The sequence below is a fragment of the Schistocerca piceifrons genome, chromosome 1 (genome assembly GCF_021461385.2).
Source record: "Schistocerca piceifrons isolate TAMUIC-IGC-003096 chromosome 1, iqSchPice1.1, whole genome shotgun sequence".
NCBI lineage: Eukaryota > Metazoa > Arthropoda > Insecta > Orthoptera > Acrididae > Schistocerca > Schistocerca piceifrons.
The window spans coordinates 579,892,712-579,902,011 of record NC_060138.1 but is presented as its reverse complement, the minus strand read 5'-3'; the positions used below and the strand labels follow the sequence as shown (position 1 = coordinate 579,902,011).

Sequence of the window (9,300 nt, the reverse complement as noted above, 5' to 3'; positions counted from 1 at the left end):
TGAGGTCATCAGTCCCCTAGAACTTAGAACTACTTAAACCTAACCAACCTAAGGACATCACACACATCCATGCCCGAGGCATGATTCGAACCTGCGACCGTAGAGGTCACACGGTTCTAGAGTGAAGCGCCTAGAACCGCTCGGTCACAGCGGCCGGCTAACCACATACAAATAATCAATATGTACGGTCCATCAGACAGTAGCTATTGGCGGGGCAGGGCAGACTTTCTCAAGAGCGAAATAGTCTCACTATTTGGGAAGAGCCAGGACCATCTCATATTGTCAGGTGACTTCAACTGTGTGCTAAGGCCAAAAGACCAGTCACATAACCTCAAAAGATCTGTAAAACTGGAACGTATCGTTCACGAAGTGTGTCTGACTGATAAATGGAAACACGTGCACAGTACGACCCCTGGTTTCACACATGTAACAAGCCGCTGAGCCAGTCGGCTGGACAGAATTTATGTTTTGGAACAAGTGACAACCCAGTCCTACACATCGAAGTCTGGACGACATTTTTTTCTGATCATGGGCATACACATGCACTATTAACATGGACAAACAAGGAACGTTATGGGAAAATGGTACACGGAAACTCAACAACAGCCATCTTCACGGTGTAGAATGTCAGCGAGCCTTTAACGACACGTGGAGGGGCTGCGAAAAGAAAACCACACAGTGCAGCTCGGTGACAAAATGGAGGCTCAAACATGCCACACCAAAAACGACGAAAACTTTTCAAACTCACGCAAGAGAAAAGTATTCAAAGCAAAAGTACATAAGGGATTCCTTGGTAATTTAAAATTACGTTCAGATAAAAAAGTACAGCAAAACTTTTAAAACTCAAGCGATATCAGTCGGAAAGCTATAAAACAGGTTCCTAGTCGCAGAACGTAACAGAACAAAAAGAACCTTCTATGTTGTACGTAATCGGTGAAAATAAGAGATGGAAGAGGACAATCATAACATACATCAAGCTACGTGATGGCACCACCCTCTTGGAACAAAACGAAAACGAAACCGCAATACACAAACGCCTGGAAGAGCTGCTGATGGCGAAGCACACCGACACTGTAATACAGCAAGAATTGCTAGAAAAACGCCACCAAAAATTAAGCCCTGCTGAAGTCGAAAATGTTTTGCAGGTAACAGATGAAGAGGAAAATGAATATGCTATATCACAGAGCCCAAAAAATAAATCACCAGAACGCGATGACCTCAGTGGTGAAATTTGGCATGTTTTCCAAGACCAGTTATGTATATACAGAGTGAGTCACTAACTACTGCCACCAAGAATAACTCCGAAAGTATGATAGTAGCTGAAAAGTTTGTGGGACAAGTGTTGCATAGGACAACGGGGGCCATAATATAACGCTGGTTTCTTTGTTGATGTGTGGGGTCGCTTCAGATATATGAAGTTCAACTTTGATTTTTAAATGGGATGCTATGTTTGGTACTTGTTTTCTGATAGCGGCTATCGAGACGAATCGAATGATGAGTAACAGTAAGGTCTTCGAAGTTCAACGAAGGTCACAAAGGTGGCATGAACCTCCATTTACAGCAGGTGTTGGAAGTGATGAACACTGGTATCAATGCAGTGCTGTAATCTTCTTATCATGGATTGAGTGGTATTCCTGATCACATAGGCAGTTATCGAAGCACATGCTCTGACAATTCTCTCTCACGTATCTTCAGGTGTAGTTGGAACGTCTTTATAAAAAATGTCTTTTCGAATCCCCACAAGACAATTCTCTCTCACGTATCTTCAGGTGTAATTGGAACGTCTTTATAAACAATGTCTTTTACGAATCCCCACAAGAAGAAATCCGGAGGCTTCAAGTCTAGCGAACGAGCCGGCCATGACACATCTCCTCCGCGTCCAATCCATCGATTTGGGAATTGTCTCTGTAACTTACACTCCTGGCCATTAAAATTGCTACACCAAGAAGAAATGCAGATGACAAACGGGTATTCATTGGACAAATATGTTATACTAGAAATGACATGTGATTACATTTTCACGCAATTTGGGTGCATAGATCCTGAGAAATCAGTACCCAGAACAACCATCTCTGGCCGTAGTAACGGCCTTGATACGCCTGGGCATTGAGTCAAACAGAGCCTGGTACAGCTGCCCATGCAGCTTCAACACGATACCACAGTTCATCAAGAGTAGTGACTGGCGTATTGTGACGAGCCAGTTGCTCAGCCACCATTGACCAGACGATTTCCATTGGTGAGAGATCTGGAGAATGTGCTGGCCAGGGCAGCAGTCGAAAATTTTCTGTATCCAGAAAGGCCCGTACAGGACCTGCAACATGCGGTCGTGCATTATCCTGCTGAAATGTAGGGTTTCGCAAGGATCGAATGAAGGGTAGAGCCACGGGTCGTAACACATCTGAAATGTAACGTCCACTGTTCAAAGTGCCGTCAATGCGAACAAGAGGTGACCGAGACGTGTAACCAATGGCACCCCATACCATCACGGCGGGTGATACGCCAGTATGGCGATGACGAATGCACGCTCTCAATGTGCGTTCACCGCGATGTCGCCAAACAAGGATGCTGTAAACAAAACCTGGATTCATCCGAAAAAATGACGTTTTGCGATTCGTGTACCCAGGTTCGTTGTTGAGTACACCATCGCAGACGCTCCTGTTTGTGATGCAGCGTCAAGGGTAACCGCAGCCGTGGTCTCCGAGCTGATAGTCCATGCTGCTGCAAACGTCGTCGAACTGTTCGTGCAGACGGTTGTTGTCTTGCAAACGTCCCCATCTGTTGCCTCAGGGATCGAGACGTGGCTGCACGATCCGTTACAGCCGTGCGAATAAGATGCCTGTCATCTCGACTGCTGAAACTCAAACCAAGGGTGGTAACATTAAGAGTGCAACGGGAATTCCACAGTTAAATACAGAGGAGAGAGCGGATACGTGGGAAGAGTACATTGAAAGCCTCTATGAGGGGGTAATTTGTCGGATGTGATGGAAGAAGAAACAGGAGTCGATTTAGAAGAGAGAGGGAATCCTTTATTAAAATCAGAATTTAAAAGAGCTTTGGAAGACTTAAGATAAAATAGGGCAGAAGGTATAGATAACAGATAACATTCCATCAGAATTTCCAAATCATTCTATGAAGTGGCAACAAAACGACTATTCACGTTGATGTGTAGAATGAGTGAGTCTGGCGGCATACCATCAAACTTTCGGAAAAATATCATCCACGCAATTCCGAAGACTGCAAAGCTGACAAGTGCGAGAATTGTCGCACAATCTGCTTAACAGCTCATACGTGCACGTTGCTGATAAGGATAATGTACAGAAGAATGGAAAAGAAAACTGAGGATGTGTTAGATGACAATTAGTTTGGATTTAGGCCGAGGAGTACTTGATCGAAAGCTCGTGGGATGCAAACTACCTAACATGGCTGGAAACCAGAGAAAATGTTATCTTTATATACCGCTGGTAGACAACACATTTGCAAATATTCAAATATGTTATTTTTAGGAAATATTCTAATTAAAGTTTCAGTTGCAAACTGTCACAAATGGTTCCTAAAAAACTCCACCCGAACAGGCCATCAAGGCCGAACGGTACCAACATCTCTCCGGGTCATCCTCTGCCCATAGGGGTCACTAGATGCGGTTATGGAGGAGCATGTGGTAAGCACACTGCTCTCCCAGCCACATGTCAGTTTTCGAGACCGGAGCACCTATTTCTCAGTCAAGAAGCTCCTCAGTTTGCCTCACAAGGGCTGAGTGCACTCCGTTTGCCAACAGCGCTCTGCAGACCGGATGGTCACCCATCCAAGTGCTAGCCCAGCCCGACAGTACTTAACTTCGGTGATCTGACGGAATCGATGTTACCACTGCGGTTAGGCTGTTGGCACAAATGGTTCCTAGTTTCGGTTATTTAATGATCGTGTTCAGATTTGATAAATCACTGCTTCTGGAAGGTAATATATATATATTGCCGAAGTGATAAGGAAAACCACTCAGTGCATGATAAGAAGACTACAGCACTGCATTGACACCAATGCTCATCACTTCGAACATTCTGTAAATAGACGTTCATGCCACCTTTGTGATCTTCGTTGACCTTCAAAGACCTTACTGTTACACGTCATTGGATTTGTCTCGATAACCGCTATCAGAAAATCAGTACCAAACTATGGAATCCCATTTAAAAAAACAAAGTTGACCTTCACACCACTGACGCGACTCCACCTAGCAACAGAAAACCAACGTGATGTTATGGCACCCGTTGTCTCATGCAACTTTTGTCACACAAACTTTTCAGCTCCTATCACACTTTGAAGAATTATTGTAGGTGGTAATAGTTAGTGACTCACCCTGTATATCATAAAGTCGTACGCTGTAAAATAAGAGCAGCACTCCGTCGTATCCAACGTTCTGCCGCGAGCTGTGGAGCATGCCGTGTGGCACAGTGTTAGCGGCGCTGGCTGGCGCACTGCGGTTTGTCAGAGAAAACCCGATCACGCAGTATTTGTCATTTGTGGCAGGTTCCAGAAATATCTCACACTTGTACGTTCTGGAATATTCGACGTATGTACAAATATATTGAATATTTTATGTTGGTATAAATAGCTGCACTCTCTATCCAGGAAGTCAGTTCTGTACTGGCTATATGTTACTGTTCGTAATAAACATGCTTTAAGTGCTAAATGCTGCATTTCGCTGAAGAGCCCGCATTCCGATGTGGGCATGAATGTGGTTATGGCGTGACAATACTGCTAATATAAGGGCCGATGAAAAACTTGCAGCCGGCCGCTGTGGACGACCGGTTCTCGGCGCTTCAGTCCGAAACCGCGCTGCTGCTACGGTCGCAGGTTCGAATCCTGCCTCGTGCATGGATGTGTGTGATGTCCTTAGGTTAGTTAGGTTTACGTGGTTCTAAGTCTAGGGGACTGATGACCTCAGATGTTAAGTCCCATAGTGCTTAGAGACATTTGAACCATTTTTTTTTTTTTTTAATTTGCCGTTTCAGGGTATTGCTGCAGAGTTATGCAATGTACCGTGCCTCTGACTCGGGTGCGTAATCACCGACATGTAAGCAAGAACCAGTATCTCATTCTTGTCTTCCTGGCGTGCTTGCAGTAAATACGGAAATGTGAACTATGGTGATGCTATTATCAAATGCGCCCATACAGGATCAAGGCACTGTCATACTTTTCGTGGATGCTGAAGGACGAACACCGCTAATCGGCCATCGGAGAACGAAGAATGTGTATGGGGCAGCATGTCTGACAACCACCGTTGTGGAATGGTGTTACTGCTTCGCGATAACGAACGTCCCCATATCGCAAGTATCGTATCGTAGAAGTTACGGCAGCTCAAGTGAGAGACACTGGACCACCCGCGCTGTAGTTCTTGTACTGTCCGCTTCCCGCTGCTCCTTATTGACGGCGACAAACAGCCGATTCTGCAAAGTTATTCGATTTCACGCAAGCAGCCACTGCTCGGCGTGACATTATTAGGTGCGTCAAGTTACGCTTGAAAGTATTCGTAGTAATGGGCAGTTAGCGACAGTCAAGAATAGTACTCATTCCTCACGTAGGCAAAGAAAATTCTTTGAAATTGGTAATATGTGCGACACTATTTGCAAGTAAGCCGTGTGGCCACTGCTATTAATCGCAGCGCGTAATGAGTACAATGATTTGTCGGGTATTAACTTTCGGGCTACGGGAGAAGCCACCAGTACGACACACTTATATAACTAAATAAATTTATAGGGAACATATGCTGACCATTGACTGAAAATATGACTTCATGCTTTTAGATGGGTCACTAATCCATTAGTTTGTCACATAGGTTCGTTCAGACATTATTTTACAAATTTATTTCGTGGCAAGACTAACCAGATCGGAGCAGTGCGTATTCAAAGAAACTACTTCAGTTAACTCTCTGTTTGTCAAAAAACTATCGGTATAGTTTTGTCTCTTAAATAACACAAATAGCACTTCTTTATTCATAAGGTGGAGTTCGTAACATTTGAAATTAAGTTGTTCCAGCGTAATGGCGTCTGATGGCCGCTAACCAACAATCCTTTAGCGGCAAAGCTTCGCATAGCTAGAAAAGTTCTTATTATTCAATACTGTATCATAGGAGGAAAGTAAACATAGAAGAAACCATGACAACATGAAATTTACAATTCAAATATTATTCGAACAAACTTACTCTGTACATACAGCTTCAACAAGACGAAAATTCTATCGTTTAAGCAGATACGCTAGTACAGGGTTGCTCTCTTTCTTTCGAGCGCAGCAGCCGAATCAGAATGATCAAAAGTTAATACATAAAAGTGGCAACGGCCTTGTCGCAGTGGCTACACCGGTTCCCATCAGATCACCGAAGTTTAGCGCTGTCGGGCGTGGCCGGCACTGGAATGGGTGACCATCCGGGCCACCATGCGCCGTTGCCATTTTTCGGGGTAAGCTCAGCATAACGACCGGCGGAGCGGTGTGCTGATCCCACGCCCCTCCTATCCGCATCCTCAGCTGAGGATGACACGGCCGTCGGATTGTCCTGATGGGCCACTTGTGGCCTGAAGACGGAGGTCTTGCTTTAACACATAAAAGAGAAAGTTTATAATAATCTCTGACTTTACTTATGACTTTCCGTGATACTACTGTCATTGTCACAGGCCCTTTTTTAGCATAAAACTTTACACTGTATTTCATTTAGTAAAGTATTTATGGGAATACCAGCGGACAGCACATTCTCATCTCTCCCCACGTGATTATCAGTCCCTTGAAAAAGGCCTTACATAGTTGACGATACCTGTCGCACGAGGATACGCAGCAGGACACGCTATTTCACCAAATGGAGCGTCGGTGGGACGATTGCCTCAATGCTCACGTTGGTTTTGACTGATTGGCAAGCAAAGAGATTCTGGACTGTACGGCCTTCCGACGGAAACTGTTCGTTTACACATTATATAAATGCTGTGCTGTCATCATTCCGAAGTATCCAACACATTAGTAATATGTTGTACACCACGGAACGCTGTTACAAGTGTGGTGTTCCTCTTATTTTGCAGAGTATTACCTATTTCTTTTAGAAACTATTTTGACTCCTTTAAGAATCTTGAAAGAAGATCTGGAGACACCGGAATGTTTCAGATTGATTATATAATGCTAAAACAGAGATTTCGGAACCACGTTTTAAATTGTAAGTCATCTGAAGATGATCATTAAATAAATTGTAATTAAATAACTGGTAATAATTTGAGACGATTTAAAACTGAGACTTTTAAACGTCTTTTTTTAAGTAAACATTTTTGGTTTCCCTCATGAAGCTATATCACCTATTATAACTACTATTTTGCTTTTTCTAGATCGCTAATGTCCCGTTCTTATGTACTGGCTTTTCAATACGGAGTCAGATATCCAGTTGTGTGTCATTAGTCATCGACGTACGCGAAAAATCAATATTCACAACATAAATTACATGTACAATGCTTTAGCGCGCTAATATATTTTAGAAATATAATGCAAAAAGGTTGTGGAGGTGTTTCGCACGACTATGCTGTAATGATGTGCTACAAATCGCAGGATTCAGATAGTGTATGTTTTCCAATGTTATTGGTACAATAAAGTAAGGGCTAATTTCCAGCTACGATTATTTACTCAAATAAAGAGGTCGCACCACACATGAGCAGAAGAGGTCATAAACATTGTAGCTGCCGCATTAGCCGCGGATGATATCGAGTAAATCCGGGAGGAATATAAATCCATTGTGGGAAAACAGCGCGGGAAGAAACTGAGGAAGAAATAGTCTCATTGCCCAACGAAGTAAAATGTTCGAATGTGTTAGTATAATGTCAGACAGTGCATGTAACAAAAAAAAGGATCGTAAAATTTTTTACTAATAAGGTCAGTAAACCTTTTAGTAAATTTTATACCGCCTTCATGATAACATATAGTTGAAATCTCCAATAGATGTTCCAGCACATTCGTAGCATGGGCGCTCAGTAATCTTAATTCAACGGAATTGACTAGAAAGTGAAGTGTCATTGAATATCATCCTTATTAGCGATGCTGTTTGTCTTCTGATTCTTTCAAACGGAGTAAGTCAAAGTTTATGTGGAACACCTATCTCTACTTTTGTGCAACTTCTACCTCTTTTACATCTTATTATATTAGATTTATTCCCCTAGTTTGGCCATTCTTGCAATTTATTTGTGATATGTTTATGCTATACCGTCTTTCCGCCAGTTTCATGATTAACAGTATGAATGGCTCGAGTGGTTGCAACAGTTTGGAGTCCACGTAATTGCTCACAATGTACTAGGTACTGTGAAAAGCCATTACCTTCTCTCAACATTAGGAAGTGTAGTGTTTAGACTCACTCACAAACTATTTCCTAAAGCCATTCCGAGTGAATTTTCGTATGATCAGATTGTAGATTCGCTAACTAACTTTTATGACCAACATGTGAATGTGGTAGCAGCTAGGCATCAGTTCTTTAGTTACAAGAAACAGCTCTCGGTTCGTGTCAATTGAATTTGAAACATTCTGTGAGTGGAATGGCATACAGCATCTAACCAGTGCACTGTTCCATCCACAGTCCAGTGGTAAAGCGGAAGGTTTTGTCAGAACATTCAAGCAGCAGATAGCCAAACTTCGCACTGCACAAGCCCAGAGGATCTCAAGGGCAGATTAGGCGCCGGTCGCTGCTTTTCTAAAATTGATTTGCGCGATGAATACCTTAAGGGGGGATATAACGGAAAATGTAAACATTTATTTAAAAAATAATTACAGCCATATTTATTAATGTACAAATCTAAAATTTTGCATGTTTAAAGCAAAATTAATATTTTACCATAATTTGTAGTTTTTAATTTTTTATTGTCTTTTTATATAAAAAGCTGTAACTCAAATTCTAATCATGAAATCAATCTGAAAATTTTATTTTAGTGTCCTTAGAAGGTTATAAGACCACTGAAACACAGTTATTAATTTATAGTGCGAATTGTATCATTAACAGAGTTTTTAATTTTGCACATCCAAAAATTAACTATTTTCTACATACAATCATCTAAAAATCAGAATGTAATTGCAGAATCGTACTTTTTAGTTCCAGGGAGACAGCAACAAGTTGCAAATAGTTCCTGAAGATTTCATAGTATTAGCGCATATACTTTTTGAGAAAAGGCTTCTAATAACGTAAGAAATTTAAAACAGAGAAAATGAGGTTCAAAGATTTTCTTCTCATACTTCTACATGTAATAAGCTTACCTCAATTTTAAAATCCTCCATAATGATACCCCCCGTTCTCCAGGT

At 42.1% G+C, this 9,300-nt stretch overlaps 1 pseudogene; it reads left to right on the top strand.

Annotated features, from left to right (window-relative positions):
- The first annotated feature begins 6,319 nt into the window (after positions 1 to 6,319).
- On the top strand, positions 6,320 to 6,437 carry LOC124727971 (annotated as a pseudogene).
- Positions 6,438 to 9,300: the final 2,863 nt, after the last annotated feature.